At 36.8% G+C, this 24,889-nt stretch overlaps 1 protein-coding gene across 1 annotated transcript in view; it reads left to right on the top strand.

Annotated features, from left to right (window-relative positions):
• Nucleotides 1–24,889, top strand: part of TENM4 (teneurin transmembrane protein 4) — a 1,646,934-nt gene that overhangs the window by 208,422 nt on the left and 1,413,623 nt on the right. Inside the window, exon 2 of the mRNA XM_068654787.1 lies at nucleotides 20,110–20,159. The gene's annotated coding sequence lies outside the window, so the exon portion shown is untranslated. The remainder of the gene's footprint in view (nucleotides 1–20,109; nucleotides 20,160–24,889) is intronic.

The following is a 24,889-nucleotide window of genomic DNA, read 5'->3' as shown; positions in this document are numbered from 1 at the left end:
TATTGTATGGTCAAAGTCCTACTGATGGCCAGTTACAAGTGATGTTCCTCAGAGGCTGATACTGGTCTGCTACTCACAATCAACGAGCTAGGCCACAGGACAGAAAACAGCAAGCTGATAAGAAACGTCACATTTAGGAGCAGAATTAATATGCTGGAAGGCAGGACTGATCCTCAGAGGGATTTTGACAAACTTTAGGAATGGGCTTACAGAAAATTTATGAAGTACACAAAAGGAACATGAAGTAACATGAAGTAACAAAAAGAAATGCAAAGTCTTGTACCTGGGATGGAGTTAACTCTATGCAATGATATGGGCTGGGGGACAGCTGGCTAGAAAGCATCTCAACTACAGAGCTCCATGGATTTTGGTGGTCTTCTCAGAAAAAGAGATAGATAGACAAAGTGGTACAAGTGCAGTTGGCTAGAGGGCTGGAGTACGTAATGTAAGAGGGATAGCTGAGGTGGTGGCTTTTTGTTCAGTGTGAAAAACAGATTACAAAGGGGGAATTTTATCTTCTAATATCTAAGAAGGGAAGGAAGGAAGGGGTCAGAGAGAGAAAACAGAGCCAGTCTGTGAGACAGGTGCAGTGAATGATGGATAAGAAGCAATAGGCACAAATTACAGCAAGGGAAACTCTAAGTAGCAATAAGAACAAGAACAATTTTTCAGAGTCTGTGCATCTCCAGCTGTAGAAATTATTTTGAACTGACATAGAAAAGGCCTTTAGCAACTCAGTCCAACATTGAAACTCAACCTGCTTTGAGCAAGGGTTGGACAACTGTCATCAAAGATTTTTACTGGCCTAAATTAGTCTGATATTAACTAATTCAGATACACCTAGTTGAAACAGCACTTAAAAAATTGTGAAATAAAGGCTTTGTTACTTCTTTTGCCATTGGTATTGAATTTAGGTATGCAAATACTGCTGTAAGCTAAGAAATAAGCAAGTACATGTCATCGGCAAAAAAAAAAAAAAAAAAAAAGCCAGTCACATTTTAGATATCTTGATGTTTTTTATTTGAGCAAGTGAATATGGTAAGACATGATTATCTAGACTATGAGAGTTTTTCATAGCAAAGCTAGGAAATATAGCTCACATTTTGGGTGGCACTCTGTAAACTTATTTTCTCTGATCTTGTTTAATTCTTGTTTAATTTTTTGGAAAATCTCAGGAGGTAGGGAAGGTATAAATCAGCATACTCAGGGTATATACACATACCCTGCCATGAGGTAATGGCAGTGATCTTGGAATAATTGTCAATAGCTAAGGTTTTAGGTTGGTTCAAAGATTATCAAGATCATAGCAATTATCATAAACAAAATTAAGAAAATAAGAGAATAAAATTTGTCAATGCATAAAACAGAATAACAATATCTTGAATATTGTATGTCATTCTGAGCCCTAAATTATGGGTCTCCAATTAAAAAAGACTAGAGAAGAAAAAGAAAAAAAAAAAAAAAAAGGAAAAAAAAAAAAGAAAAAAAAGGAAGAAAAAGGAGAAAAGTTTTTTGTGAGAATAAAAAACACAATTCTTAAGCTTGAAAAAAAAATGAAGTCAGGATAAAAGACAAACATAACAATACATTATCACTAATCACAAAAAAGTACCTAGATTGCTTGAGGAAGTGAAGAATGTAACAGGTTCAAAATATAATTCCAGAAAACTATGATAGGTCTATCAAAGACAATTTATCTTATTTTCTCTTAACACCTGCTAATGCCCAGACCCGGGCTACATGTTTTTGGTATGACTCAGTGTACTCTTATAGTGGGAGACATGTCAGTACATAGAGAACATTTCAGAACATAGAAAAAAAAGAGAAGAAAGGATTCACGTAGCAATGGAAGAAATGTGCATGCATGTGCAGCAAACTGACAAGGGGGACATGAAGGTAGAGATTGGCAGCTAGAAAGAAAGATAGAAGGGAAGCAAGAAGGAAGAAAGTACCCTTTGGCAAGCATTAAGGAGACTGTTGAATATAATGAAGTGTCAGGCTTCAAGGATGTTGGTCCTGTGATCTAGGTGGTGTAACCTTAGCCAGAAGGTCTAGAGAAAAGGCTACAGAGGTAAAGAAACCACCACCAAAACCACCACCACCACCACCAAAAACACCAAAGATTTTTAGTGTTTGCATTTGTCTTCATTAGGACTGTAGCAAAGAACAGGAGGATCAAACTATTCTAGGTCTGGCTTTCCCTACAGTGATCTTTGGTTGAGATCTTTTTATGAATTAGACTGGCATGTGTTAAAACCTCTCTTCATTAAAGTAGACCCACGTGGTGCTAGATAGAAAATGTCTGGGTCTCTACCATGTAGTCCTAACTATTTCCTGCCTCATTTCTGTTAATACCATCATACCTTGATGTTGACTTAGCCTTGACCATATAGTTCAGTTAAATGACTGTCACTGTATTGTGGTGCCTTCTGTTTCTCCCATGCACTTTTCTCTAAATGTACAATCAGTATATATCACATTCCAACACCTCTTTCTTGCCTTCAGAGTTGTAACTCACGTATATAGTCCTTATACGTTCATCATAGTTGTCCCTTCAATGCTTCTTTTTTTCTTTGCTAGTTACACTCCATAAAGTGAGTGTTCTCAACACTAAAGTTCATTCAGTTATTAACGTGGACTCCAGAAATTAATTTCCATCACCCTGTATGAATAGTTAAAGTCACTATGGAATCTGTTAAAAACACTAATTGTTCTTGTTTCCAGTTAAAGGCTGGACCACATGGAGCTTTTTACTGAAGAGCTCTATTCTATACTTTTACAAGAGGAATCTTTGAAAACTGTCACTGACTGTTTCTCCTCATCCCCATCAGTGGCTCAGCAATACACAACAGTAGGTTTTCTCCACACCAGCTGTTTGGGGACTTACAAAAGCGGGTAAGCCAGACTGCTCACATATGTTTCAGACTTGATTCCTTCCTATTTAACCTCCCAGCTAGAAAATTAGTAAACACAGCTTCATCCTTTAAGTTGCCAAGCACTTTGCATTTTGGATCAACAGTTGCAAAGTCTTTGAGGGTTGTAACATTTGTTTCCTTGGCATCTCTTTTACATATGTGACTATTTGTAGCACTTAAATTATCAATGCATTCTCAAAAGCATGTGTGCACCTAATTTATTGCAGTGCCAAAAATAGCATTCAAGGAAAAATATTTTGGATTTTTTAGCAAGCTGTATTAATATTGGACAGAGATTATGATACTTCCTGGGGAAGCATTGCTGTTGAAGGCTAATATCTAAAATATTCCCTTCAAGAGTATTTATAAAAGATACAGCCTTTAAAGTTAGTTGTTGAACTAAAGGCTGTAATTTATTTCAGTCAAGCTATAATGTTGTTGCAATTGAACTATAAGTGGATACTTAAGTTTTGTCTCAAATTGTCTTCAAAATTTTGTAACATCTCTATCTCTGTCTCCCTTTATTTATTTTTTTTTCCTACTGTGAAATATTTGTAATTTTATTTTATTTTATTGGTCTAATTTCCATCAAGGGATATAACAGACAGTTTTGTAAATTTATCACTTCTTGGTGCAAAATTGCTAAATTATTGGGAAACTGGGATGTTATTCTTTGTTTTTTCCTTTTTAATAGAAATTCCAGTGTAGCCAGATGAAATCTTTTATGCAACTATTTATCCAAAAAGGTAAAATTGGAATTTTAAATCATTATTTATTTATTTACTTATTTTAAATCAGCGTTTTATAAAGGAAGCGTTTGCAGTAAAGAATTTCCAAACATCTTCTAGAAGGAATCATAGAATAAATCAGTTTTGAAGGGACTTTAAAGATCATCTAACTTCAATCACACTGACATAGGCAGGGATGCCACCCACTAGATCAAGGCCCCATCCAGCATGGCCTTGAACACATCCAGGGATGGGGCATCCACAGCTTTTCTGAGCAACCTGTATCAGGGCCTCACTACACTTACAGTGAAGAATTTCCTCCTAATATCTAGTCCGAATCTATCCTCTTTTAGTTTAACATCATTTCCCCTTCTCCTATCATTATCTATCTGAGTAAAGTGTCCCTCTCCATTTTATTTATTTATTTATTTTAATAAGACTCCTTGAATTATTGAAAGGATTCAATGAAGTCTCCCCTGAGCCTTCTCTTCTCCAGGCTGAACGTGCCCAGCTCTGTCATCCTTTCTTTATAGGAGAGGTGCTCCAGCCCTCTGACCATCTTTGTAGTATTCTTCTGGACTCGTTCTAACTGGTCCACATCCTTCTTGTGCTGGGGGCTCCAGGCCTGGACACAGTATTCCATATGCCCTCACAAGGGCAGAGTAGAGAGGGACAATCACTTCCCTCCACCTTCTGGTCATATTTTTTTTGATGCAGGCCAGGATGTAGGTGGCCTTCTGGACTGCAAGCACATACTGCTAGCTCATGTCAAGGTTTTTGTCCACCAGAACCCCCAAGTCTTTCTCTGCAGGGCTGCTCTCAATGAGTTCTTCTCCCAGTCTGTATTCTTGTCTGGGATTGCCCTGACCTAGGTGCAAAACCTTTCACTTGAACATGTTGAACCTCATGCAGTTCACATGGGCCCACTTCTCCAGCCTGTCCAGGTCCCTTTGGGTGGCATCTCTTCCTTCTTTGGTATCAACTGCACCACTCTGCTTGGTGTCATCTGCAGACTTGCTGAGGGTGCACTCAATTCCATCGTCCATGTTATTGATGAAGATATTGGAAAGCACTGGTCCCAAGACAGACCCCTGACAAACACCACTCGTCACCGGTCTCTACCTGGACAAGGAGCCACTGAGCTCTTTGGATACGGCCATTGAGCCAATTCCTTATCCACCAGATGGTCCATCCTTCAAATCCGTATCTTTCAAATTTAGAGATTAGGAAGTTGTGTCGGATCATGTCAAAGGCCTTACAGAAGTCCAAGTAGACGACATAGGTCAGTCCTCCCTTGTCAACTGATGCAGTCACTCCATCACAGAAGGCCACCAGATTGGACAGGTACAATTCTCTCTTGGTGAAGCCATGCTGTCTGTTTCAGATCACCTCCTTATCCTGCATGTGCCTTAACATTGCCTCCAGGAACTCGGCAAAGAAATACTATGTAGTTGAATAAAACCCAAAATACCTTAGTTTCTAAATCAAATCGTAACTCAGTTCTAAGTACAAGTTAGCAAAAAACATAAATGCACAAGTACCACTGGACTTATCTTTAAAAGTGTTCAATATTATCATTAAGGAAGCTTTTTATGGTGTCCACTGGATATAAGATGGTTCTGCTGGTAGAAGGTGGGACAAGATCCTACCAAAAAAAAAAAAAAAAAAAGTGTAATAGAACAAAAGCATGTATCATATTGCAGTTTGTCTCAGCATCACGAAGACTGGAAAGCACTGACATCACCAATATTCATATGTTGCAGCACTTGTGAATGCAGTGTGTTTCCCATCTTTCAGAAATATAGCCAGAGAATATATATTCCACCAAAAGAAGCATTAAAAAAATATATATATATATATTGCATCAAATATACTTTCTGTGGTGGAAATTTTGAAAGCCACCTCAAAATCTGTACAATGCATAAGGCCTATTAAACACTCTTAAAGACTTAAATGGAATTTTAAAAGCTCATAGGCCTTGTGAGTGAGTTTTGCAATTAAAGAGCCAATTATGAACTCAGTACTGCTCCCATTGAAGTCATTGGCAATGCTGGCATTCCTGTTACTTAACATTGTGTTTTAACTTAGTAATTTAAACAATTAACTGCCTAGTTGCCTAGGGAAAATAAATATAATTAAAATGGTACAGCTTTTCATTATTGTTGTCTGCACAAATTAATAATTTTAAAGAATTTATCTAGCAAGGGAAAAATGGTTGACTTAGAAAATAGCAAAATGAGGCCATTATTTTTCTAATTTAAAATGCTATTATTAGGAACAAAAAAGAGTAAAAAAATCTTTTTAAGATGAGGTATTAATTCTCTAATGAGTTAAAAGAGATAGATATGAAATTGTAGGAATATTTTAGGTGTTAATGAAAAATGGAGATAGCTTAGTTAATAAGACTGGAAATTAATCTTATAAATGCCTTTTTTTTTTTTTTCAACAGAGGTGGATTGCTAATTCTTCACCCAAGGAAAATAAACTTTTGAAGTAAAATACTTCATGGGCTGATCTCTATCAACATGTAATGTAGCATATTTTAAGCAGATGTTTAATAATCAATTATTTAAATCTCCTAAATTACACAGAACAGCAAGGTAAAATTAACAGGTCATTTAACATATTTCAGTAATTTGCTTGATAATAACAAATAAGCCTTCACAAAAAACACTACTTCTAGAAGGAATAAATGCTGTTAAGTTGCATCCAAAAAACATGCATCAAAAGCTTCTCAGGGAAACGTAAGATTATGAATAAGATTCCTAACTAAAACCAGAGGCGCCCCCCTTATGCATACATAACTCATTACTACTGCCTGGTGTAACAGATTGGAAAATTAACTGACCAATACTTTGATTTGGCCCATCAAGCTCATGCATAAGAAAAGCCCATGCTCTTCTGATTATTAAGGTTTACAAAATAATTTGGTATAGAAAAAAAAATACCCCATAGTACTGTGAAATTAATGATAGAGTATGCAAAGGGATACTGTTGTTTAAATGTAGTTTGGTAGTTTGGGAGTGGCTTATGGGTTAGGTTAGAGGAAAAAAAAAAGTAAATGATGTAATCAGCTTCATCACATTCAATTACATCATTTTGTTCAACAAAATTTTTTCCCATCTGGACTTCTACCTAGACAACCTACTATAGGGAACATGCTTTGGCAGGGGGGTTGGACCCAATGATCTCTTGAGATCCCTTCTAACCTCTAGAATTCTGTGATTCTGTGAAAAACAAAACAAACAGACAAGCAAACAAACAAGTGGTTATTGTTGGAAGTAATATGCCCCCATGGTGTACTTACATTTGTTGTGTGGTTGAACAATTCTATTAACTAAAAGTTCAATCTGAAAAATAACTTCAGCATTTAGTAGTCATATTTGGTCTATTTCTTTACATATCATCTATTTATTGCTGAATTGGAATTTTTGTGTTGAAATTACAGGTCGTATATTGTTTGTAATTTATGAAATAATTCCTTAGTATATCCTGAAATTTTGTACACATTTTCACAATGTTTATTACAGATGAGTCATAGGCATAGTGACTGAGAAAAAGAAATAATTACTGTCCCTCCTCTGTAGCTGAGGAACCCAGAGAATATTCTGAAAGATTTATGGGCACCCATCTACTTAGAAAATATGGAGTTAAATGAAATGCACACACACTGAATGAATACAAGTCTTCTTAATAAACCCTACTTCTGTACTTTAGCAGTGGGAACTTAGTTCAATATTTTGATGTGTCCTGACCTTTACTCAAATTGGCTCATGTTCTTGTGTGCATATATCTGCAGGGGAAATGACTGATGGTTGACGCTGGACTGGTAGCAAGTGACTATTGTTGCTCTTTCTGCATACAGAAATCTCTGGACTGACTAGAAAAGAAAGTTAGACTGAAATCTGAAAGCATGAGATGTAGATAATCCTGGCTGTTTTTTAATTGATTATTCCTGCTTTAGTCGCAAGGAGAATCAGATGTAATATTCTGTATTCTTAATGGAAATCATGGATTTTTGTGAGCCTGTGTAATCTTCCCTGATGCAAATTTCCTACTTAATAGCTGGAGCTAAGTTTTATTTATTGTTTATCTGCTTGGCCACAAGGTATTTCCTAGTCTTGTATCTGTTGAAGAAAGTCAGCATCTATCAAACATCTAAGTAAGTTTATTAAATTTAGAATCCTGAATATCACTTTGGAAAATTGTGCACCAGTGCAGTTGGTTTTAACCGGTAATCAGAGAGCCCTTTTAATTAGCTCTAAGTATTGCTTTTCAAAGCATATTACTCCTGTACCCAAGGTCATTTAAACTGTAATTTCTTGAGCAGCATAAATCAGGAGCATACAATTAAAAAAGAAAAACAAGCTGAATCTATAATCAAAAGTAACATTCAGCAACTTATGTTGGCTTTTTTATCCATTAATTAAAGGAGGTTTTCTGTTGAATTATAACACAAGTCAGTTTTTTCTAGATGGTTCATTAAAGGCCAGATTTTATTACATATTACATGCTTTATGCTTTTCACACAAACTTATTATATCGCTCAGAGAAGGTGATCTTTTAAAGCACATTAGACTAATGTTCCTGAAACTCCATCTAATGTAAGTTTTATTGAATTGCTGTAACTAAAAAGGTCACCTAATGATTTGTTCAGATAATGGATTTAGTGAAAGGAAAACAAAATGAATGGGTTATTGTAGTAACTCTGACCTTGAGATACATTTATAGTTACTAAGATTTATGAATTTAGCTACAAATGAAGAAACTGAAAAAATACTCGTGAGTAATACTACTGCCAGTTTTTAACAGAGGATGTAATGCAAAGCAAATGAAGAAAATATTTGTTCGTCTTGTGAAGCGTATTGCATACAGTAATAGGTAATGCTCCAGAGCAGCTCAGCAACATATTCTTTTTAAGGTCACTATAGAAATTTGCCAAAAATTCATATCTTGTGAAGCAGATTCTTGTTCATACAGTTGGTCCTGACTTTCTGGTTCTCTCTTGTTCTCTCCATTGAATTGTGGACATCCCTACTGAGCACAGAGACTAAGATAAACATACCTGAAGATTGTAAAGTGCTCAGACACTACAGCCATGGGGCATTATAATAATAATAATAATGCAAAAGGTAACTTGCTCTGTTTCGTTTTGAAGGCTGGAGAGTCTCTTAATTCCCTCATTGTTCATTCTTACAAACTGTAGATAATGCAGCTCTCTGAGTTTTGTCCTGTGTATCTAGATAAAGATTCTTAAGTGAGCGAAGCGTCTGTGACAGAAAATGAAACACAGTGTATTGCTGTTCTCAAATGTGATCCCTAGACTTTATGCATGAATACTTTGAATAATCAATAAGCAAATACATTAATGTTATCAGAAAATCAGAATATAAGCTATTGACTTTACATAAAAGAAGATTATTTTAAAAGCTTTTTTTTTTTTTTTTTTTTTTTTTTTTTTTTTTTTTTTACCTAAACCTGAATAGAAGGATATAATAGTGAGTACAAAGAGATAAAGTTTTCCCTCTCTTTCTGCTTGTAATGCTTTAGGAATCACATAAGAATTCTCCTTTATGTTTCTTTTCTATAGGAACTGCTGCTATCAGAAGTTTTCATATTCTCAAGAGTAGAATTATAAAAGAGAAATGTTGAATAACTCTGAGAAAAAATACTCCCCAAAATAACTCTAAATATTAAAAAGAAAAATCATCAACTTTTCTGTAGTCCCATTTTTGTTATGTTTATGAAACTGGGGACAGTAAATTACTTATACTCTTTACACCAAAGTTTTGTTCTAGTGGTAGTATAGTGTAGTTGATATACACAAAAGGAAACAATGGACAGATGAAACTGGACAAAGTAGGAATTGAACTAAATTGTATACGTTTTCATGTAACTGACAGAAGGCACTAAAATTAAACACATCAAGATAGGTGATACTTTCTCTCAGTCAGTTTTTAAATCAAGAATGGATGCCTTTCTGGTATAATGATTTAGTTAAATGCAAGTTATGGGGCACTGGGTGAAACTGCGATTTTGATGGCAGGGTTTAATGGTTTCTTTCAGCCTTAAAATTTGTGAATCCTCTAGTACAGTCATTTATTGTTTAAATATTTCCTAGAAAGACAGGATATGACGTAGATACAATATTATGCTTTCACATTGATAAACTAGGGGCCTTTCCTGAGCGAGGACAGCTAATCAGTGGTGTTGAACATATTTCATAGCTTACATTTTAAGCATTCAAAACTGGCTTTAACCTTGACATAGAACATAATTTATTTACTTATTTATTTTTTAATAATTTATCTTTGTTAACCAAAAAGTAATAGTAGTAACTGAAGATCCAGAGGTAATGGGGAGGCTTATCAACTACAGCTAAAGAGAAAGCTCAGAGCGGTCATGGATCTCCTGAGAGATTCTTTCAAATAATTCTTAAACTGTAGCACTAAAGATTGGCAAAAGCTGCCTGGCATTCTCACAACTTTTTCAGCTTCAAACAGCTGTTTGGCAGATGGTACCTTTATCATAAATTCACAATACACCTGTGCTTTTTCTGCTGAAAGCAGTTACTGTCCTGACTTAGACACTGTAACGGGGGAACTGCATGGAGCTCGGTGGCGTGGTCAGTCCTTAGAGACCCCTTACAATGAAGGAATTTCTTTAACAGACTGATTTCATTTATTCTTCAGATCCCTGCAGTGTGATGGCATCTATGATTTCTTGCACACTGTTCCCACTAAGGAAGCGGGCTGCAGCATTCGGTTTTGTTCCCAGCTGTTCTAGGATATATGTAATTTTCTATTGGCATTGAGCTTGGTTGGCATTGCAGTACTGGACATCAATAAGAGTCCCCAGCTCACATACTGAAAACAGTTGAGCCAAGGAAGCAGTGAGCAGCACATGGGCTAATTTGCTTTGCTTCTCAAGAGAGAAAATTAACCCATAGCCTCCTTTGAGTGTTTGTGGCCAGAGTGCTTTGGTACCCGAGACAGTGTTTAAAGCAAGCTCATGTCCTCCTCTAGTATAGTGCATTTGCAGTCAAAACAAGCCTCAGACTTCCTGTTCCTTCCTTTACAGTCTTAGAAAACTGTAAAGTATTCAGGGTGATAATTTTTTTCTCTTATCTTCTAGCTGTAAACTGATTATGCATGGACATTTCAGCAAAAACCTCCAGCTACCATGATGATAATGAAGAGGAGGAGGATTAGGCCAATAACAGTAAATAATCCTCTTACAAAAAGAAAAAAAAATAAATGATATGTTTATTTCATGGTGTGGAGAAAAGATCAAAAAGGACCAATTATTTTCTGTTTCTTGTAATAAAATAAGCAGGTTCCAGAAAGGAGTGCAGGAGTGCTTCCAGGGTCAGGCAAATTTGGAATCTTTGGGACCCCGTGGTGAGTTACCTTCCTGTGGAAAACAAGGACATAGCATATCCAGCTATGTGAGAAACAAAAATAAATAAATAAATAAATAAATAAATAATATATATATATATATAAATATATATATATATATATATATATAAAAATTAGACACGTATTCCAAAGCATGTCAAAATAAATTAAAATAAAAGTAGGAGCAGCAAAACATCTGTTTAAAAGTATATATAATTTTAAGAAGCAACCTCTAGAAATCCCTGTGTCGCGTTAAAGGGGTGTAGCTGATTAACCGTTATGGGCCCGGTTGGATTCAGAGTACTGAACCAGTCGGACATTCACCAAAAACACATTAACCGCCTGGGGGTCCAGTCAGACATTCACCAAAAACGCATTAACGGTCTGGGGGTCCGTTCGGACATTCACCAAAAACGTAATAACCACCTGGGGGTCCGTTCAGACGTTCACCAAAAATGCATTAACCGTCTGGGTGTCTGGTTAGATTCAGAACACTGAACTATCACGGATAACCACCCTCACCCTAGTTGCATTAATGAGAGCTATCACAATGCAATCAAGTATGGTTTATTACAGCAACAGATAATCAGGTTCTTTTGGATTGCCGGTGATAGTGACTATCTGCAAAAGCAAGCTAGTATGCATGAAATACACAGGTGTTACAGGTGTTACAGATGTTATAGGTGCGCAGCCTAGAAATAAACGCGTTAAAAGGATCAAAGACTCTATAGAGATTTATAAGCAAATATTCAGATCTCACCCAAAGGCGTCCCAATGGGGGGGGAAGAGAGGCTCAGCCTGTCGACTGATCCCAGGAGTCAGGAGGTCCTAAGGATGTTGTATGTCCTCAGGATGGTATCTCCCCTGACGATAGTATCTTCCCTAACATCCCCTCTCTCTTGGGCCAATTTATATTATTTTCTATCTTTTAGGTGGAGCTTGAGTGGCTCTAGTCAAGCATATCTTAGTTATGATTGGTGTAAAGTTTTCCCGTCTCCGTTTAAAGTAATAGGCTCCAAGAAATTCAGGGCGCATGCTCAGTGAGGGGTGGTCGCACCTTGGAGGCGGGTAGCTTTTGGGATGGAGGTGTGTTTTGGTATTATAATGATATTATAATGAGCAAAAAGTACACTAGGGTACAGCATTTGTCAAAACATGACAGGTCTTTGGCTCAGGGTGGCAAAAAGTGCAGCTTTGTGCACAAGAACAATCAAGGCCCCACCTGATTACAGAGCCTAGCCGTGGTGTCTCCACTCCACTCCACGCTCCGTGGTGTTCCTTAGGGCTAGCACACCAAGTTTCCCCAGCGCGATAGCATCTAAGGTTGGGAGCCTAGGGAATGCAGTTATGCCCTACCCTGAAAGCCTCTTCAATGCTGTACCTTTTCCTTAAAAGTGTGAATGTTAGTTTTATTTTCCTAGTTACTTCAGGCATTTACACCACACCCTGGGTTGGAGAATTAACATAACTCTGAGAAAAGTCTATATTAACCAGACCTTACTGCTGTGTAAACATTTTCTTTCCAAGATATTTGCATCTTTTCCTTGAATGCCTGTGAAAAAAAAAAGGGAAAAAGGTGCAAACAACACTTCCATTGGCAAGATCACATCACTGCATCAAGACACAAAATTAGATACTGTTCATTAAGGCATTAAAGGTGTAATGAAATAACAACAAAAAGGAACAAAATAATGAATATGAAGCTTCATTTTAAGTCCTTAAATGTTTTTTTTGTTTGTTTTTGTTTGTTTGTTTGTTTGTTTTTTAGATTTATTTTTGATGAAGAGGCTGTCGTGAAAATAAAGTTCCTTCTGTGGGTTCATAGTCAATTTCTGAAAATAAGGGTTGCATAAAGGAAATAGGGAAATATTTCTAAGGATAACAAAAATAAGCTTTTTTGGGGGTAGAAAAAAATAATTAAATATAAGACAGTAACAAGCTTCTATGAGTCCATGTCTATTTGTGCTCACTACATTGCAGGAAATGCAGCTGTTTGTCTAGACTGGAAAGAATGGTAGCGAGATTAGAAACAAAAGTGGGGACAGATTTGTGTAAGTCCAAGGTTAGAAACATCTATTTAAGGGAGTCAAGCTCTGAATGTGCCTATTTCTCTCCAGTGACTCTGATGGGGGCCCAGGTGATTATCTCGAATGCAGGTGTCTGCACTGAGGACACCAGAATCTAAGTGAGATAAATCCCACTGTACGTGTCATAGCACTTTGCAGAAGTGGCTGTTACATCTGCTCCGTATCAGCCAGGGGCTGCTGCCACTCCATTAGCAGCCCTGCTGGTGGGGTATGAGTTCCTTCCATTTTCTGGTTTGTAAAAGAGGGGGAAGAGAATCTTCTTTGGAGATACAACCCTCTAAATATTTGTGTACCAACATATAATTAGAGCTATCAGTGAAATTTGACCAGATATGACATGTTGATTTAAGAAAAATCTAAATTTTTGTGTCCTTTGATTTGTGCTCTTCCTTAATGGTAGGTTATATGTTAGTGTGCTTTTTACCTCTGCTTTGTTGTTTACATAAGCTACTGCTTACCGGTTTACAGGGGCTAATCAGAAGTATATCTTCTGTGGACAACTGAATTTCATTTCACATTTCTTCATTCTTGCTGTAGTCTTCCAAACCCTCAACTGAAAAGATGTTACTCCTGTATTAGTAAAGGCAAATAACATACTTCAGAACATCAGTTCCTTCGCTGATGTCTTTTGGGCTGAGATTATTTCTAGATCACTCATAATTTGAAGAACAAATTAGAAGAAAAACAAAGAACAACAAAGTTATGCACAGCTTTATAACTTATAAATGGTGACTTAATGTCAAGGTTCTTCTAATGCCACCTTGGTTATTGCCAGTATATGGATCTCAAACTTCTAAGAAAGAGCTTTTGCTTTTCTCAGGTGGAATTTTGTCAAAAACAGTCACAATGAAGCATTACATGTTTGGCTGTGGCAAAATGTTGGAAGCTTCATCCTCTTGCAGGATTGATCCCTCCTGATGGCTGCTGGGTGGTGGCATGGCCACAACTGCCAGCTCCAGCACCCTGTGAAGCAGTTTAGTGGCATGGGACTGTGGTTATGCAAGAATAGGCTGATATATTCCATGCATTTTTTGACTTGTGTCTTCAGAAACTGATTGAGATTTTAGTAAAATTCCTAGCTTGACACATTTTTTTTCCCCTCTAAAATCTGAGGTTTATTTTTGTTAAGCAGGTTATCATTACTCCTAATTAGCTAGTAATGGGCTGCCAATTACTTATGTATATTGGAAGTAATATGTAGAAATCCTCCTTTTACTAAATATGCATTGAAACACTTGCATTTTAGTTTTACATATCTGTAGCATGCAGAGCCTACATCAGGATCATTGGCTGTCTGATTAGTACTAATTAGATAGTATGCTCAGTGGACGTGATTATTCAGTCTTAATTTTAACACCAAATAACTGCTATAGCAGAACAGCCATGTACCTTGCTGGCAAATGGACCAGGACCTCCTCACTTTTCCTGCATGTTTTTATGAGAATATCTGTTGCACTATCCTTATGCAAATACCTGCTATTTATTCTTATAAATGATATTCCCTTAATGCTCTCTTGTGAACACATGGTAGAACATGGAAGGAAAATGAGATCCATGTATTTTGAGGTAGAATCAATTGTATCTTATTAACCATATAAATGTTAGAGGTCTTGTCTAAGTCAGTCATCAGGTCAGTTAAATAAAACAGGAATGTTCAGACAGTGCTTCATTTATCTTAGTCATCTGTTTTAAGGTTGAATGAATTGTTCTCTGGAAGTGGTTGTGTCTCTCCATAGCTTATAAAAAGAAATTAGAAGCCTGGTTTATACTAAGAGCCTCATTTTTATGTGACTAAAGGTAGATTAAATGAACCTCAGCCTTGTGGTCTTCTAAATGCAAGTGGATAAACTCTGGATTACATTGTTGTGGTGGTTTTATTCGGGTGGGTGGCTGAGCTCCACCACAACTGCTCTCTCACTCCCCCTTCTTAAAGAGGAATGGGGAGAAAATATGATGAGAAGGGCACAAGGGTTAAGATAAGTACAGAAAGATTGCACAGTAATTATCGTGACGGGCAAAACAGACTCAGCATAGGGAGATAGTAAGATTTATTTTTTCTTACTAACAAGCTAGAGAAGCGAGAAACAAAGGAAAGAAACCAAAAGCACCTTTCTCCCCATCCACCCTCTTCCACCTCCTCCCCAGAGCAATGCAGGGGAACAGGGGAATGAGGGTTATGGTCAGTCTATAGCACTTCTTTGACGCTCCTTCTCAGTTACTCCCATCCCCTGTGCTGTGGGGGTCCCTCCCACGGGATGCAGTCCTTGCTGAACTGATCCAGCATGGGCTTCCCACAGGCAGCAGCTGTTCAAGAACTGCTCCAGATATGGGTCTGTACACAGGGTCCATCCCTCAGGAGCAAACTGCTCCAACCTGGATCCCCCAAAGGCAGTTTCTGCCAGGTCAACTGCTCCTGCGTGGTCTCCTCTCCATGGGCTACAGGTCTGGCCTGGAATCTGCTCCAGCAGGGGTCTTCCACAGGCCTCAGCCTCCGTCAGTGCAGGGCCACCTGCTCCACTGTGGTCTCCTCCACGGACTGCAGGGGGACATCCTGCTTCACCATAGTCCTCACCACAGACCGTAGGGAACTTCTGCTCCAGTGCCTGGAGCACCCCTCCCCTCCTTCTTCACCAACCTTAGCACCTGCAAGGCTGTTTCTCACTCCTCTCACTCTCCCAGCTGCTGTGTGGTGCAGCGTTGTTTTTGTTTGTTTGTTTGTTTTTGTTTTTGTTTTTGTTTTTTGTTGTTCCTCTTTTAAATATACTCTTACAGAGGCACAAAACAACATCACTTATTGGCTCAGCTCTGGTCAGCAGCGGGGCCCTTACCAAATATGGGGCAGCTCCTAGATCCTTCTCACAGAAGCCACTCCTATGGCCCCCTGCTACCAAAACCTTGCCACATCAACCCACTACAATTGCTTAAGAAGCAAATGAATTTCCCACCATCACCAGTTTCTAGCAATTTCAGAATAAGAAAACAGATTATGCATTCTTCTGTCTGCATCACAATATGCTAGTGGAGTGGTCAGAAAACATCAACAATTAATTCACGAAGGAAAACAAAACAAAACAAACAAACAAAAACAAACAAACAAACAACAACAACAACAAAAACAGTATAAAAGTAATTGTACTTCCTTATCCTTGATTATTCTGTGAGCTGAATGAATCTCAGGTAGAGTAATTAATGATTTTCACAACATGTATGCACAAAGATGCTGATTGTATGAAATGCATTATGTTATAACATTATAATCCTTTATTTATGCATGGCTAATAAACTTTAGTTAGTTAGGGTGCTGCTAATGCAATAATACTGCTTTGGAAGCAGAACTAGCATTGCTGCATGACTGATGTAAGATCTGGGGCTGATGTTATATTATTGGTTTTCCAGCAGACTTTCTTGCACATGACAGACCTTGCTGAAAATGTCCTTCTCTGTGATTTATTAATCTTAAGTGTGTTCACTATGGCCAACTTTCTGTTTCCTTATTATTACAATGGGTCTTTGTGGCAAGAGCATGCTGCTGGGTCATGTTCAATTTGGAGTCCATCAGGAATCCCAGGTTCTTTTCTGCAAAACTGTTTTCCTGGCAGCCCCCAGCACACCCTGATGCCTGGAGAAAAGCCCAGGTTCAGGACTCTTCTCTTCTCCCTGTTGAACTTCATGAGGTGCCTGGCAAGGTCCCTCTGGATGGCAGGATGACACTCTGATGTACCAGACACTCACCCCAGTATCATGTAGTCTGCCAGATTGCTGAAGGTACACTCTGCCCCATCCTGGACGAGCAATATTATTCTACAAAACTTCATATTGATATATTAAATTTATACGTTATGCCCTGCTTTCATAAAATTCCATGTGTATGGTCAGCTGCCTCTTGACAAATATTCCATAACATATACCGACTGTCCATTGATAGTATTTATTTTTCTTAATTTTTGTGCAATTAATTTTAATTAATTTTTGTTTTCTCTCACTGCCTGTCATGACTCTATTCACATCTGGTCTGTTGCATCGGATGGCTTTTTCATGTGCTTGGTACTACTCTTACCCCAATAGTTTCAGTGTGTGGTTTGACATGTTGAAAATAAGTAGTAGGTAGTTATTTTTTTGTTTGCTTGTTTCCTTTTTTTTTTTTTTTTTTTTTTTTTTAAATAACTATTTGTCAAGAGTAAAAATGGAGAGAATTGCTCAGTGTGAGTTGAAGACAAATTCAGACTGATATTGACCCACATCTGCAACCATCTCATAAGTAAATGCAGCTTCAGAGTAGGTTTTGAAATTGTAAAATAATGCATATTAGGAATAAAACAAACAGCAACATAAAAACCTCCTCAGACTTAATGTCTTTAAATATAGTGTTTCTGATCCTGAGTAGAATAAGCCATCACTAGTAACAATTAATCAAAGTTTAGCACTTCGGTTGGTAAATAACCAGGAAAAATCTTATTTACATTAATTTTGTTATGTTTATCTCTCTGTTTTTATGATGTGATCAACTCATTTGGAGGAAAGAATTTGTAAAAGCTTGAAAACATCTAACTGAAGTAGATATTTATTTGAAATTCTTATCCCATAGAGCCTCCTACCAGAAATGCAATCTAATTCATTAAAGTTCTGAACCAGAGAAGCATAAAATGATGTTCAAAAAAAAAAAAAAAAAATCCCACCGTGCTTACCAGTGTTTGTGAATGACTAATGCTGTTAGGGATATTTTCTGTCATTATCTGCTTGTGAAGAAGACTGAGTGGGATTTCTTCAGATAAGGTATTAAGCCTCTCTACACAGAGTAGGGGCCTGAGTGGTATTAAAGGAAAACAGAGTTGAGATTACATTGTGTAGAGTGCCATATTTTACTGTTGCCACTGCTTAAAGTTCTGAAATGGTTTTAGTGACAGCTGTTTAACCTCCTCCTCCCTATCCCTTCCCCCTACCCCCCCAACATTTTATCGTCTCATTTAACAGGCTTTATACTCTGAAATAATGCGTTTGAAGATGCTTATTTAACCATTGCATTTACAAATAATAAGCATTTTAGTCTGATAACATCTTGAATCTGCATTGGCCTCATTAATTTTTTTTTTCAGTTAACACATATTTTAGTACAGCCTAAAGCTATGTTGATTTTAGCTGTGATTTCTTCTCTGACCCATAAATTTTTGTTAAATCAATCAGTTTATGAATAGAAGATCTGAGAAAATAAAGCAGCAGCTTGATTCTCTCTAGGATGCCTGTGCACGGTATCTAATACAGTAACTCCCACCAACTTCTTGGAATTTTATTTTTATTAGTATTAGAATTCATTTTCTAATAAAGAGAATTGCCAGACCCACCACTGCTTTGTGGAGAGCTGAATGATGCCTATGGAGATGGGGCTAGGGGATTAGACTCATTAACTTTGCAAATATCCTACGAGACAGGAATCGCTCTGCTACTATAAATACAGAATCACAGAATCACTGAATTTCTAGGTTGGAAGAGACCTCAAGATCATCGAGTCCAACCTCTGACCTAACGCTAACAGTCCCCACTAAACCATATCCCTAAGCTCTACATCTAAACGTCTTTTAAAGACTTCCAGGGATGGTGACTCCACCACCTCCCTGGGCAGCCTGTTCCAGTGTCTAACAACCCTTTCGGTAAAGAAGTTCTTCCTAAGATCCAACCTAAAACTCCCCTGGCGCAACTTAAGCCCATTCCCCCTCGTCCTGTCACCAGGCACGTGGGAGAATAGACCAACCCCCACCTCTCTACAGCCTCCTTTAAGGTATCTGTAAAGAGCAATATCTCTTATTTTTTTGGTAAGAACAGAATTATTCCAGAGGAGGGCTAAACATTTAATTTTCATGTTTTGCAATCACTGAATACAGTACGTTATTTGTTTAAAATATCTCGAACCCTTGATTCTGACAAAATTATATCTACAGAATAAATATTTATTTATTTATCTATTTTTTTCCCCTTAAGGACATACAATTTAATTACTCTTTGTTCCTAAAAACACGTATTGTTCCTAAACTTTTTGTTCCTAAAAACAGGACCTACATCTTCATTTGGTAAAGTCAGTGGGAATTTTATTATTAACTTTTGTGTCAGTTTAATGACTTTGTTCTTTAATCCCTGAATTGATTTAATTTTTGTAATTAGTTTCTGAGTTGAAACTTCAAAAAAGAGCTGAAGTATTTCTACTCCAATGGTGTGTTTTCAATAAACTTTCAAATATTAAATTAAGCTATAAGGCAGAAATTGAATTTTTGACTTTTTCAGAGTAACATTTCATATTGGTTAATACATATTTATATAAGTATACATGTATAGCTGTATTTAAATGAATGCATACATAAATTAATACATATATATATGTATACGTGTATGTATATGGATTTCTCTCTTTACATGTTATTGTGTTTCAGTGTATGGCATCAAGGGACAAAGTCAAGGGGCCTTTATTTTTATGGTAGTCCAATGTGTTACTAAACAAGACATAAGATTTTAACTGTGTTTAATATATATTGTTGAATTCACCTGTTAAATAGAAACAGAAGTGATGTGCAGTCAAGTCCTTGATGAAGAACAGAACTTAAATCAGGAAGGGTGACTTACCCCAGATATCCTATGATTATAGGAAATTGTTTAACTGTTATAATATGCCACAGAAATTTAAGAAATCTAATTTTGTGTAGTTTGGTAGTTTTGTAATAGTTTATAAAACACATCAGCTATTCATTTTATAGATAAGTATTGTTAAGATAAAACTGCAAAAAACATGATTATCTGCATTAAAACCTGTGAGCATATGCCCTTCTGCTGTAAATCCATGTCATCACAGAGGACTAGGGAAGCTACATCTATACTGATGTGCTTGAGATGACTCCACTCACCTGAGCCATCTGATTCACTAGAACCTTCCTCTGACTCCTGCCTTGCTGTGTAAAGCAACTGAGAAAATTCTCTTTGCTTCCTCTTTCCCCAGGCTCCAACTGCTGTTAAGAAAACTGGCATCAAAATACTACTGATGGTTTGGTAAGTAAGTCATTTTTGTCTTAAATCATTACAGTTTAATATTTTCAACTTGTTGTGTTTGAATGTTTGTTTTTCTTGGATTGTTTATTTAGTAACACCATAACATCTAATTTAATTCTTTAATTCTTTATTTAATTTAAATTTATTTATTTATTAATTATTGATTTATTTAATTAAAAATTAATTCAATTCATTATAATACTAGCATAACATTCAATCGTGGCTTCCGAAACAAGTTTGCCCTTGCAAATGAGCATCATCCACACTGTAACAAAATGGTTTGTCTTTTACCTTCCTTTGCAACATACTTAGGTTTTAGGTCAATTGTTCACACCTCTGAATGTGTTGGAAATGAGGTTGCATAACTTCTTTCAGCAGTGCAGTTCATCTCTCATTCCTAAAACTCATACACTACCTTGGCAGAAATATATGTGGTGTCAGAGTTAAAATACATACACAGAATTTCAAACCTGATGTGTTTTAGAGATATTGTTGAGGTATCAGGATGTTTTTCAGGACCAGATTGTCTTCCATCCAAGTTACTGTGTTTTAAAGTTAACAATTTGCTGACTTTTAATGTATTTACTATGTTGAAGTTGTTCCTATTATCTCTAACAGAATCTTGTACTGGAGTTAGCACTGAGGAATTTAGCCATTTTTAACTATATTGTTTTTACCGTGTTTTGTTTTCTGTTGATGTAATGAAAAGTAAAATATAGATTATCAAGTAGTTCTCTCATTATTTTGATGAAACAATAAAAATAATAATAAAGCAAATCAAATAATTAACAATATAAATGAGATACTACAAAGGTATTCAAAAAGATGCCTCTCTGATTGAATATACTATAGAATATCTTGCTATATTGGGTACAAATATAGTTATTTTAAGTTCTTCTTACACTTATAACTTGAGGCAACCTTTAGCACTGTCATCACAAGATGTTGATTCAAAAAATCTGAAAGTGCTATATAAGGAGAGAAAATCAAATCAGCTTGCTTATAGCTTGCTTATTGATCCTTGACAGACTATTTGCATGCAACAATATGAGACTTTACTGTGAAAAATATTCTTTATATTAAGTGAATATCAGAAACAAAACAGGTGCAACATGCTATAAAAAAGCCGTAGATCCTCTTCTGTGAAATTGCCTCAATTGGGGAGCATTTTTATTAGAATTTTCTATTGTTTTATTGGTATTTTGGATTTTTTTTTTTTTTTTTTTTTTTTGTGAAAGGATTGACGAAGCCAGTGAACCAAATCAAAGGAAAAAAATGTGCATGTTAAAAAATAAACTAAAGTGAAAAGGAAAGTAACAAGGGTGGCTCCGTTAAAAGAGATGCATGAAATGCCATCAGTAAGATGCCATTTTTAACCTATTTTTCTATTAAGCTCAGCATCTGTTCAATACAAGATTGCAATCATAAACTCATATTGAGAATGGATAATGCTTATATCAAATTATAGAATGATAACAAGAATGGCTCCTTGCCATGCATTTTTAAACTTATTGTCCTTTCTGTTTTCTGAAAAGAGAATCATTATGATTGAACTGTATCACATAGTTGAATTGGATATTTTTTCTTACATTGTGTACAGAGGTAGAGCATGCAAACATTTTCCCTTGTGGCAGCCCCAGGTTAGCAGGATCCTATTTTATATGCTGAGGAGGCAGCTGTAAGAAATGTCACAGTTCATTTTGGGGAAATTGTACTGCTGACCAGAAATCAAATCAAGCAGTGAATAATGTAGTATTATTGGCTTGGTTTCTGCCTCTGTCTAACCTACAACGTGTTTGCCTCCACTTCATAGGCTGGTGCTGGGTCCCAGTGCAGCTGTGGTGCCTTTATGCTAGGAGTCTATTCCCTTGGAAAACAGCCTACAAAAGACTTTAAGAAAAAAAAATATAAATAAATACATATTGCCAGAACCAGAATAAGAAAGTTCATGTGAAATAATATTTACATAAGGACACTCAACCTTACATCTTGCTATCTAGTTGAAAAGCATCTAGGTTCTGATTAGGGAGATATCCAAGCCTAGATGTCAGAGATCATGTCTTTCAACAGATATCATCCAGCATAATTTAGAGGAGTCTGTGGCTGTGCATCATATAAATTTTACAGCCTCTATACAGGCACTCACTCTTAAACTGGAGATTATATTCATCTGTACTGTAAAGTTTGAAAGGACATGAGCAGCAACATGTGCTTCATTGTGTACTTTCACACAGCATCCACCACTGTATGAGGAATATCAAAAAGCACAGTCTGCTCTAAGTTGGCAGTATGGTGGAAATCTGTAGGAGAAAAGAATTTGTGTATGTAGTAAGGAGGTGTGTGGTGGGGTTTGCCTTCCATATTACAGAACAGCCCTTGATCCATACAGTTACTGATGGTGATGTACCCATGTGGTGGTTTCACACTAAAGGCCAACTAAACTCCACCACACTGCTCACATTTCCTCAAAGGAAGGGAGAAGGTGAGAAAATATGATGAAAAGGAAGGAAGGAAGGAAGGAAGGAAGGAAGGAAGGAAGGAAGGAAGGAAGGAAGGAAGGAAGGAAGGAAGGAAGGAAGGAAGGAAGGAAGGAAGGGAGGGAGGGAGGGAGGGAGGGAGGGAGGGAGGGAGGGAGGGAGGGAGGGAGGGAGGGAGGAAAGGAGGGAGGGAGGGAGGGAAAAACCCATAGGTTGAGATAAGAGCAATTTAATTAAAGGAAAAAGAAAGAAGGAAAAAAAAAAAAGTAATTGTAGTGGTTGTTTGGGAGGACAGACCTTTTAGTAACAAGAGCTCCTCCTCTCCTTCCACTTTCACACTTTTTTTTTTTTTTAATTTTATTTATTTAATTTTTTTTGACATTATATGGAATGGAATATCCCTTTGATCAGTTTAGGTCACCTGCCCTCATGATATCTCCTCCCCACCTCTTGCCCACCCCCAGCCTGCTGCTTCTGAGGGTTAGAGTCCTGATACTGTGCCAGTATTGCTCAGAAACAGACAAAGCATCAGTGTGATACCAATGCTGTTCTAGCCACAAGTGCAGAGCACAGCAATATATGGACTTCTGTGGATACAGTTAACTCCATCCCAGCCAGACCTATAAATATGGTTTTAGATAAAGGGTCAAGTCCAGGTTTTAGTCCTCACTGAGTCACAAGTTTCTGCTATATCTGTACTAAAGAAGTTTAAAAGGTGTAATTGTATTCAGTAATATTGTAAGGCTTTTGTCAATATTTTTCTTATGTAACCAGGTAGCCATTTCATCTTTTACAGAATTAATATTTGTAGAGTTGCTTTACATTTGGTCTCTTCATTTCAGTTCTTGAACTATAAAAAGGGGCATGTTATATGTTAAGTGAAGCTTGGATTCATCTCAGCTGACATGGAAATCCAAAGTGAGCACTTCTCTTAGCTAGTGAGGTTAGAGAAGCATCTCCGGAGGGCAATTCATTCTACCTCTGATGTGAATTGCTCTCAGGAGTTGTCTCTCCCTCCCCACTAACACCTCAGATAAATAGAATAATTCTGAGCACTTTATTCTGTTAGAACTGCTCATAAACAAGACACAGTGACTTTCTGGTTATAATCACGTCAGTAAGTGTCTTAACACATTCATTTTCCCTTAGTTCCTATGTGAACATCATCAGCTTTGTTTATCTTCTTTAAGACTAGTTCATCTTGGACTATGAATTTTAAAAATTTGCAATATTTGTCTGCTCATTTTGTGTGAAGTGTTAGTGATTGTGTTTTATTCAAATGGATAAATTTCTACAAAGCAATTTTGAATACAATATAATGCAAAGAACACAAAGCAAGGCTCTTTTCAGTGGTACCTGGTGAAGAGACAAGAAGCAATGGGCACAAAAATGAAACACAAGAGGTTCCATCTAAACATGAACCACTTCTGTACTGTGCAAGTGATGGAGCACTGGAACAAGTTTTACAGAGTTGTTGTGGAATCTCCCTCCTTGGAAATCTTAAAAAGATGCCTGGACTTGGTCCTGGACAACCTGTTCTGGGTGTCGCTGCTTGAATAGGAGGGTTGAACCATATAATATCCAGAGGTCTATTCTGACCTCAACCATTCTTTCATTATGTGATACCACAGCAATTCACTATTTGTCAGCTGAAAAGAATAAAAGATTTTTTTTTAATACATTTCTCATAGCTTTTCAACTTAAAATATCAGAAAATATTTTCAAAACAAGGGAACACTGAGACTGAAAAGTAGTTCTGCTGGGAGATCTAGGACTTCTATATTATTTTAGGATATTTTTCAGAAACAAGGAATTACTTTTTCAGTCATGATCAGTTGTAGTATTGTTTTATTATCCTGGACTATTCAAGTAGTTTTCTGTTTTATTATTATTAATAAAAAATTATTTTCCTCCACCAAATTATAGTCCACATCTCAATCTATTAGTAATATTTGCTATTCATTTGTTAAAGTTATGGTCCTTCAGTAAATGCTTTGAACAGTTGCAGCGCTAACAGTTCAATATAATACATTTTTAGGGTAAGTAATTCCCGAATGCATAAAGTTCATCCGATTTCAAAAATTTAGGTGGGCAGGAACTTCAGGAGATCAGTTGTTCCAAAGCTCATGACTCACTCAGCTCTTGACTGACTTCAAAGGTAGATAATGTTTTCAATGTCCTGTCTAGGCAAGTTTCACATCTCTTCAAGAGTGGAAATTTCACACCTTATCTGTGGGAAATCACATTGTGAAG

The sequence above is a fragment of the Anas acuta genome, chromosome 1 (assembly GCF_963932015.1).
Source record: "Anas acuta chromosome 1, bAnaAcu1.1, whole genome shotgun sequence".
Lineage (NCBI taxonomy): Eukaryota > Metazoa > Chordata > Aves > Anseriformes > Anatidae > Anas > Anas acuta.
The sequence above is the reverse complement of the archived record's forward strand: the minus strand, read 5'-3'. Positions and strand labels throughout refer to the sequence as shown.